The following is a 10,284-nucleotide window of genomic DNA, read 5'->3' as shown; positions in this document are numbered from 1 at the left end:
AATGAACTTAGGAACAAAAGAGGAGGGCGGTGGGGACGTGGGGTAAGGAATTGAACGATGTAAAGGATCAACGGAAGGAAGAGAGCCCTGAAGGACCGCTGACGCCGGTAGCTCGAAGGGGAGACTTCTGCAGAATCCCCCAAAAATAGCTCCATAAAGAGTTTTCTGTGTGTGTCTTCTTGAAAAATTGCTGCTTGTGCTCGCCATTGCCATGAACGGCCCCTCACATGACTAGTTTTGATCATTTCAAAAAAGTGAATAAATTTGTTTTTCAAATGATCACAATTTCTGGCCTGGAATTGGCTCCACAAACAAAAGGTGTGAAAATGGTTGTTGTTGGAATAATAGAGGCTGAACTGCACCACTAATCCAACTTCTAAATGACCAAAAGCATTAATCTTTTCATGGAGTTTTAGTTTCTTAATGAAAACAAGGTTCAAATATTATGTTTTCCTTAATCATGAAAATGAAAAGAAAACTGAAGAAAAACCAACAACCATCCAACGATGATTAAAAGTCCATCTGTGCTCATGAGTTCACAAAACACAAAGTGTTGTGTTGTAAAAAAGACCCCAGACCCACAGAAACTACCTAATGTTTTTTTATTCAAAAATATGTGCACAGTCATTTTTTTAATTTAATTTGAAATTTACCACAATAATTTAATTCATTGCTGTGTCATTTAATTATCTACATCAGAAAGATAAGTAATTTTGGATCAAACCACAGAGAATGAATTCATTTTAATACCGTGGTCCACGTGGTCGTGTCGACCGTCTTTCTGTCAGGTGTCTTCTGTTTCTCTGTTTCTGAGGACGGTCCGACAGCTCCCACTGCAGGCGGCTCCACGTCACTGCAGCAAATGTAGACTGGCACCCACCCAGCACTGGGGAGGCAACACAAACACACCTCGCCGAGCTCCTTCAGACATCAAAAAGCAGCATGATACAAAATGTTGCTTTGCAGCTGTGCCCTGAGAAGGGAGGACGGTCGGCTCGATCTCATAGAAGCTTCAAAACAAAGGACTTCTGTTCATGGCCTTGGTTCATATCTCATTCTGTACGAAAGTTCCGGATCCAAGTTTTACTTTTATGTCAATTAATTATGATTTGCACCGGCCACTGAGGAGGATCTTGTGTGTGTGTGTGTGTGTGTGTGTGTGTGTGTGTGTGTGTGTGTGTGTGTGTGTGTGTGTGTGTGTGTGTGTGTGTGTGTGTGTGTGTGTGTGCGCGCGCTACCCTCAGCTTCACCTGGGTTCTTATCTCAACCTGCTTTGCAGCTTCTCGTAGCTGGCACAGAGAATGTCCTCCACATGTGTATAAAAAGCGTTTTTAGTGCTCAGAGACTCATTTCCACAGAGCACTGTGATACGTGCCTGTGTATTTGACCTCCTGCTTGCAACCAATAAATGGACTTTTTGCAACTTTGCTCATTCATCAAGACTCTGTTTTATCAGACAAATCATTCTCTTCTACCGAGCTTTTATTGAAATATTCCACAACAATTTGGCGTCACGAACAGGATTCGCTGACCGTCCGTCGGGCTCCGGGGGACCGTCCGGGGAAAAAGGCCTTTTCCAGGATCACCAGCTGATGATCCTGCCTCATACCTCCTTAGACAGGAGAGAAAGGACCGGCGGAAACCAGAGGAGTCCTGATCGACGTCACGTGAATCCAGCGAAGAAGAAATAATTTCTACAAACTTGGGTAAGAAGTTGAAATTCTAATTATAAAGTAACAGTAAGAGTTGAACATAACGGAGACGGATGACTGAGCAAGTGGTTGTTATAGTCTGGGGAATACAATTTATTTTTTAACATTTTGGTTTGTTTTTTTATTATAATATATTTTTTTATTTTTTTTTGAGTACATGATTCCGGGATATTTCTAATGCATCATTTTATGCGAAGGTAGATAGGATCGTGTACGATAGAGATTTCACTCGGAACAAATTCTCCGAGATCGTAACGCAGATCGCTTGACTACCCGGGTAAAATAAGACCGCAGCACGGAGCAGGTAAAACGATATCACTGTTCTTGTTAACCAAACGTGAGTTCTACTGAATTACCTTTAGAATAAGATCGTGGCAATATCGAAGCGTGAGTTTTGAGTGGGGTTTATGCAAAGTTTTTCCTTGAGTAAAGAAACTACGCCTTACGGTGACGGCTGTATTGTAATAAGTAAACCGGGGGGGTCCACCAATAAAAGATGGGTGGCCAGTCCGCAAAACACACGGAACGTCGGGTCCGATTGTGGCAATGATGCAGCAGAAATACGGGAGAACATGTACAGAGTGTCTCCCATACTGGACAAAAGAGTTGGAATGGAAAATGGAATGTGAATGCAGGGAGAGAAAACAAATGATGAAGAAAATGACGTGTTTAAAAACTGAAAAACCTGACATTGAAACACAGAATAATCCATGTGTGTCTTCCCCACTGTATCCATCCCTGACAGGGGCAGGCGGTCCTCTCCTGAACACGTGTTATCAAATTCCTGCACCACCTCCAGTCCAACAATCACCACCACCGTACAACCCCGATCCTACGGTTGGCAGACCTGTAACACGCAGTCAAACCCGGCTGGGAGACCAGGGAGGTGCCGACGTCAAATCACGCTCACCCCTCAACCCATTCGGACCTGACCCCACAGCTCAGTCCACCCCGGACTCTGCGTGGTCAATCCACGACCCATCCTCCTGGAGGGGCACAGCCGGCAGAATTGTGGATTTTCTTAGTCCCGACACCACCATGGACAGTAAACCGGGTGGGCATCGTGGTGTCGTGTTCCGACCCAGGACAGCGACTGATATTCAACAGGCAGCCTCTCACCTGCCCGACATCAAAAACGGTGCAGCCTTTGGAAAAGAGTTCCTGGCCTTCTGTAAAGAATTCATGCCCACCGGACCCGAGATCCATCGTCTTCTGGTCAAACATGTGGGCCCGAGTGATTTCAGTAAAATCAGAGCGGTGGTCACTGGTCAGGGCTGTGACTCCCGCCACGAGGCACCCGACTGGGATCATGCAGATAACGTCGCCTACAGAGCATTTGTCACCGCAGTGTGTGCAGCTGTTGTTACAGCTTTTCCGGCAACAGTCAACATGGCCCCCATCAACAGCACAAAACAAGGTAAAGCCGAAGATGTAACATTTTACCATCAGCGTCTTGTGGCTGCTTTTCAGATTCACAGCGGCCTCGAGGAGCCCACAGACATAACCAACATGACCGTGTGGGAAACTCATCTCAAGTACGCCTTCATGAACGGGCTTCTGCCAGACGTCAAAACTGCCACTGAACGCTCTGTCGTGGGTCTGGAAGATGCAAGGCTCACAGAAGTGGTAAAACATGCACGACACAATTACAAAATGCATGTGGAAAATCAAATCGTCAAGACAAACGCAGCAAGCAGACTGGGGAGAAAGCCCAGCTTGCGATCCTCCAAGCTTTAAAACAGTTGACACTGGGTGCAGAAGGAGGACGAGACCCCCACCCATCCGGAAATTTTTATGGGAGGGACCAACAGAGAGGACGAGCGTATGGAATATATCATGGGAGAAGACGGCGTTTTCAAGGAGGGGCCCCACGAGAAGTGCAACCCGATGAATGCTTCCTCTGTGGCGAAACAGGACATTGGTACAAAGACTGCCCCTCCCGTTCAAACCTGGTACGTCAGCCACGTGGACGACAACGCCACTCTGGGACTGACAGAGGGGGTCAACAATTGGGCACTTCAGACTGACGGTGTGTGTGGGATGGAGATTGAAGACCTGCTTCCTCGCACGCACACACACACACACACAATGCTGCAACGAAGACCTGCTTCCTCGCACGCACACCCACATACACATGCACACACAATGCTGCAATGAAGACCTGCTTCCTCGCACGCACACTGCAGAACAACATGCTGTTTTGCTCAGCATCATTTCTCACTTAGAGCAACAGCAACAGAATACATCCACACCACCACCACTCACGTATGCTATGTTTCCATCAGATGCATACAAAGATGCCAACTACACGAGTAATTGTGGAAGGGAAAGAATTGATGTTTTTAGTAGACTCCGGAGCTCCTCATTCAGTAATTCAAGAAAAACATTTTCCAAATCAAAAAATGAGTGGGCGGTTTGTATATTCTCAAGGGGCTTCAGGTTTGACTGTGACAGAAAAATTTACTGCACCTATGACGAGAGTACACTCTGACGAGACTGACCTAAACCCTGACATAAAAGTAAAACATTCTTTTTTACTCTCTTCACTCTGTCCCATAAATCTGATGGGCAGAGACTTGATGTGTACATGTGGTATTTGTTTGACGTCATCTCCAGGCGGCCTTAAAGTGGACTCCAAATGGTGCAAAAGACTCCCTCTAATCCTCTTTTTGTGTATCAGTGGTGGATCCCGATCGATGATGCTCGGAGGCTGAGCCAGGCTGGTGAAGCACGGGTTTCTCCTCATGCAGACCGTATGAACTCTGAACACCTGCATTGCACAACATGTGTCTCAGAGGGTCCAGACGGCTCTTTTGAAGAGACATTTTTTGAGGCCCTCAATGATGCAATTGCCTGTTCTACTTTGTACTGGTCAACTTGTAAATCGGCTGTGTCTATTTCTCTGTCTCCCACGCAGAAAGAGCTGTTTCAAGTTCCCGGCTCCTATCCCCATGTCTCACTGTCTAAAGGACACCTTGACCAATGGAGGGATTTGGGACCATTTGAAGCTCTCACTGCCTGGGAGGAGACAATCGATCCGCTCGTTCTGCGCTCCGCCTCTAAAGGGTTTCACAGAACTCACTGTGTGCTCCTCACACCAGCTTGTCGATCTGTCTATGTGTTTTATGAGCACAACGACAAAGTTGAAACATTTTTAACAACTCCCACGTCGATTTCTCCCGCTCTTGCTTCTGTTCCACAGACACTCTGGGCGGCACACAAATATGACGTAGGCTTGATCAACAACTGCCAACCGGTCGTCATCACTCCACGTTCTGACTATGTTGACGACTGTTTGATTGCAGCTCCAAATGAGGCACAGTGTCAGACAGACACGCTTAAACTACCTCAAACATTTAGCCTTTCTAAATTACAATTTGTGTCTCAAAAGGTGCGTTTCCTAGGTCATGACATATCTGGAGCAGGAAAAACCCTCTCCCCAAAAAGAATCGCCGCGATCGTATCAATATCGGAACCCAACACCAAAAAACAGATGACGTCCTTTTTGGGCATGTGCTCATACACAAATGGAACAACCGTTATCAAACTTAATCCATGGGAACAATCAGCACACGATGAAATAATCTGGACTGAAGAGGGTCTTGCGGCCTTCACACAAATGAAATGTGCTTTGCAAACTCCTCCGACTCTTAGACTGCCGAATCCAAACAAGCCATTTACTCAAACAGTAGATGAAAGACAGGGCTGCATGACTTCTGTGCTGCTGCAACCCCATGGTGATAAACTCCGCCCGGTGGCGTATTTCTCCGCAAAACTCGACCCTGTCGCTGCAGGACTGCCACATTGTTTGCGCGCTGTGGCCGTGGCCGAAAAAGCGCTCACAGCCTCACGTGACATAGTTGGCTATGCACCGTTGACTTTGCTCGTTCCGCATTCAGTGTCCCTAATTCTCCTCGAACAAAAGTCCTCCCACCTCTCTGCGGCTCGCTATTTGCGGTACCACACGTGTCTCCTCGACGTGCCGAATGTCACAATAAAACGTTGTACTAACCTTAACCCTGCATCATTACTTCCTATTCCTGGGGATGGGGAGGACCACAACTGTTTGGCTGAGCTCCAAGCTCAGTGCACTCCTCGCCCTGACCTAGTGGACACTCCACTAACTAACAGCGACATGGTAATGTATGTGGATGGATCCGCCTCCCGTAATCCTCAGTCTGGTGAAAATCGTGTTGGTTTTGCTGTTGTTTCTGACTCTGGTGTGCTGTGTTCAGGTCCTCTGCCATGTCACCTCTCAGCCCAGGCAGCCGAGCTCATCGCTCTGACCGAGGCCTGTAAACTGGCTACGGGTAAAACAGTCACAGTACCAGCAGTGGGCTCAGGCGACCCTACCCCCACAACAAGTGTCAATCAACCGACACCACCGTTGCAGTGACCACGGACGGGCAGTTGACCGACAGACACACAGTGCATTGTGATCTGTGTTGACTGTCCACAACGCGGATGCCTCACAAGAAAGAAGGTTGGCAGACTCCACATCCCAACGTGTACCTGCGGACCAACACGAGAAGAAGAACACGGCCAGGACCCCTCCACATAGACACAGTAGTCGTTTGTGTCACTACGGTTTTATTCATGTTATTGCTTGCTTCAGTTTCATTATCTAAGTATATTTCTGTGATTCTGTAGTCCGCTACCTGAGTGTTTTTCTCTTATCATGGAGCGACAACGCCCATGGAACCTTCTCACGAGGCCAGAGGGAACTCGTTCCCACATTTTTATTTTCTTATGTTTCTGTGTTCATTACTGGTGTTCTATATTTTATGTTTTACACTTGCTTGCTAAACAACACGAGACATGGTCTCACAAAAACATATTTTTTTGCAATATTATGTGTGATTAAAGAATAATCAAAAGAGTGGAATGTGATGGTAAAATATGTTATAACATTGTTTGGTGCTAAAGCCGTGTCTCAAGTGTCCTGTATTTGAACCTGATGTGCAAAGAGCAGCATGATACAAAATGTTGCTTTGCAGCTGTGCCCTGAGAAGGGAGGACGGTCGGCTCGATCTCATAGAAGCTTCAAAACAAAGGACTCCTCTTCATGGCCTTGGTTCATATCTTATTCGGTACGATAGTTCCGGATACACGTTTTACTTTATGTCAATTAATAATGATTTGCACCGGCCACTGAGGAGGATCTTGTGTGTGTGTGTGTGTGTGCTGCCCTCAGCTTCACCTGGGTTCTTATCTCAACCTGCTTTGCAGATTCTCGTAGCTGGCATGGAGAATGTCCTTAGCAATAAATGGACTTTTTGCAACTTTGATCATTCATCAAGACTCTGTTTTATCAGACAAATCATTCTCTTCTACCGAGCTTTTATTGAAATATTCCACAACAGTCCACAACTGCATAATAGTCCAGCTTGCAGTACTTGGTTGTCCATCAGATGTCCCTCCTAGGACAGGTCTATAGCCGGTGTCGGCAAACCTTCTGACTCGCGGCCACAATGGGTTGTAAAATGTGACCGAGGAGCCGGGCCAAGAACAAATGGTTGAAGTGTTTGTGTGAGCTGATATAAATGACATGTGGAAAATCATTACATGAAAGGATTTGGATTTTAACAAATAGCAAAGCATTTATTTGCAAGGCAATTAAAAAATTGGCAAAGGTGTAACAACTTCATGAGGACCAGGGATCTAAACAGAACACTTTGTTGTCTTTGTCTGTTTAATCGCAATGCTTTTTACGTGGCCACCGGAAGCTTCATGGTCCTTTATTGTTTCCACTGTCCCAACAAAAGAGACCCCTTAACGTCCTACAATCGGTGCAATACATTATTTTCTTCATCATAAACCAGCCATTCTAAACTGGACCCCCACTTTTCATTCAACAGTGTTTTCTTTCTCTCTGGACTAGCTAGACTATTATGCAGGTACAGACACAACACAGGGGCCTGAGAAGGGAAGAAAATAAGTTTAACATGGATTATAAATGTGACTAAAACTAGACTAAAATGTAATTATTTTTAGTATTATTTTACCACAGGTTTTGTGTGGTATGAGATCCTGTAGCTGCACTGCTGATTACTGTTTTTTCCAGTAGAACCCGACGGGTAAGTTGTCTGGACCTGTAACTGTACTTCATTAGCAAAAGCTCTGGCTGGGCGGTTTACCTGTCCAACCGCATATCGGTTTCAAACACTGTTGCAAACTAATTTTCCGGGTAAGTTGCTTGAAGCAGGTCGTTTTGTTGCTAAATGACATTGTGATGCCATGGTGTAAAACCACTCAAGTCTTTGAGAAAAATCAGATTTTTCTCTTAGTGGAACTTTACAGCGACACATGGGAATTCACACAGGGGAGAAGCCTTTCAGGTGCTGATGTATGATTGAGGATCATCCGATTTTCTCTCTATATATATATGCGTGTGAATGTGTAAATGCTTCTACCATTGACTCTGGTGAGCTAAGATAGACATAAATCAAATCAAACTGCCATAGTTAAGCTTAAGCCACAGTTTAATTAGTTTAATTCAAGTTATGTGCTAATTTACCATTTGATATAATATTAAATGCTTGACATTTGTAATAAGAAACCAACCTTTGGTGTGAAAACATGCTTTCATTTTGAATGTATTGATTGTATCTGAATGAAACCCAGCCCTACAGGTAATACAACGGGTATGGCAGCGTATTTACATGCTGTGACAATGTACACACACACACACACACACGCACCACGGCTGGGACACAAAGGGATGTACAACATCTTCAATAAGTGCACAAAACTATATACTGTTGTTTAAGAGTGTTGCAGACTAGTTTCCAGAAAGAGTGTTTGATATTGAATCTTGTGTATATGTTATATCTAAATATAATGTTAAGTGGTATACCTCCATGTTAGTGTCATTGAGTGACACGCTTGAATATTGACTGCTTTGGTTAAGTTTTAATAAGATGTTTGAATAAAAATGATATGACAAAAATAAGATTCTTGTGAAGCCTCCCAACACTTGATGTGGCGGCTGACCCTGTCTGTGGCTGAAGGATAGAGGGCAAACGGCTACCAATTAGTCAGTAATGGTTTCTCTGATATGGAATGTCTGCAGTATGTGAAGCAGCTCCATCAATAACAGCCTGGTCCACTGTAAGATATTGCAGGGAGAGATTTAAATGGTTGTTAAGAATTCATCACCATCATGAACCTGAGGCTGCACTTGTCATTACTGATCACTGTTCTGTGGATTCCTCGTCATCCCGTTTGGACTCTGTTCACGCTGACTGATTGTTGCGTCGGTGGAACCTGGCTTGGTGAGCACCGAACCTACTTCCAAGTCCTAACTTTTGAATTCAAATCATTCGCTCACTTGCAAATTGTTTGAATTCTCCGTGGAGTTTTCCTCCTTCACTCTAGTTAGGGTTTGTATGAAGGCAAATCAAGTCGATTTCCGAGAGCGCAAAACAGGTTTCAAACATTTCGAACAAATCAAACATTCGCGAGCAAAAGTCCTTTTCACGCGAGCTATTTGTTTGTTTGTGTTTTAACAACGTTTTATCTAATAATTTCACCTTTCCAACCCCTTCATTGTTTTGTGTGGAAATGGTCTTCCACAGTTGTGGTAATGCATAACTCAACAGGGATGAAATCCAGCCAAACCAAAGACCAGGCTTGAATCATGGTGACTGGGTCCGATCACTTACTGTCAAAGAGAAAAACCGCGAGTGAGCAGAAGACAGCTTTGCGAGCGAGGAGATTCAAGTTTACGAGCGCAAGAAGGACTTTTGCTTGTGAATATTTGATTTCCGCTCGCATGGACCTGATTTGCGCTCTCAGACTTTGATTTGGCTTCTGGTTTGCCTTCTCACCTCCTCGGGCCTGTTTGTGAGGGGTTACCGTATACCTGGCTGATGAGACCATGACAATAAAACAACCAGACTCACTGCTCATGTGCTTCTGATGGATTAATCCTCAGCAAGGGACTTTCAAAAAGAAAACATACTAAATGTCCTACCAGGGATGATAACAAACGGGACTGAGGCTTTTCAACATTAGAGGGCGCCTTTCTTTCTGCCACGGTGATGCTCTTTGATCTGCTTGGTTCTTTTCTTGCCAATCTACAGGCAGAAACTACAGTCTTTGTCACTGTGAGATGGACTAATGAGGATGTTATTTTGACTTAAAACAGTCAAACAGTTGCTTGCATACATGGCTAAATAAAGCTGGTTCTGGTTCTGATTTATTCAAACCCAATCTCTAAAAGCAAAGAATCCTTACATCTCTGCAAACAGTATCTTTCAATACCGCCACGTCTTACTGGGCTTCAGGGTGCTTTGGTGTCCAGGTGTTAGGAAGGATCGGCTAGTGGGAGGACCTTCCCCCTCCTCCGTGATGGCCTTGACCTCCAGCTTGTACCGACTGTCTGGGTGCAAGCCTGACACCACCAGACGGTTACCATCCTGAATGAGAGGAGGATGAAGCGGAAGACACATTTTAAACTGTGTGGTAAGGTATATTTCAGCTCAGGGACCCTGCAATTTGGGTCCAAGGAAAATTCCGATTTGAATGTACATTAAACTCTGACAACGTCACAAAGGGCAACTTTAACAAA

The 10,284-nt window shown here is 44.9% G+C and overlaps 1 long non-coding RNA gene across 1 annotated transcript; it reads left to right on the top strand.

Annotated features, from left to right (window-relative positions):
• Positions 1-2,022: 2,022 nt before the first annotated feature.
• On the top strand, positions 2,023-7,000 carry LOC120829098 (uncharacterized). Its single transcript, XR_013453685.1, has 2 exons — positions 2,023-5,850; positions 5,948-7,000. It is a non-coding gene; the product is annotated as an uncharacterized LOC120829098 (long non-coding RNA).
• The last annotated feature ends 3,284 nt before the right edge of the window (positions 7,001-10,284 follow it).

This window comes from Gasterosteus aculeatus, chromosome 1, assembly GCF_964276395.1.
Source record: "Gasterosteus aculeatus chromosome 1, fGasAcu3.hap1.1, whole genome shotgun sequence".
NCBI classification, from domain to species: domain Eukaryota; kingdom Metazoa; phylum Chordata; class Actinopteri; order Perciformes; family Gasterosteidae; genus Gasterosteus; species Gasterosteus aculeatus.
Note: the sequence above shows the minus strand (reverse complement) of the source record. Positions and strands in the feature narration are given on the sequence as shown.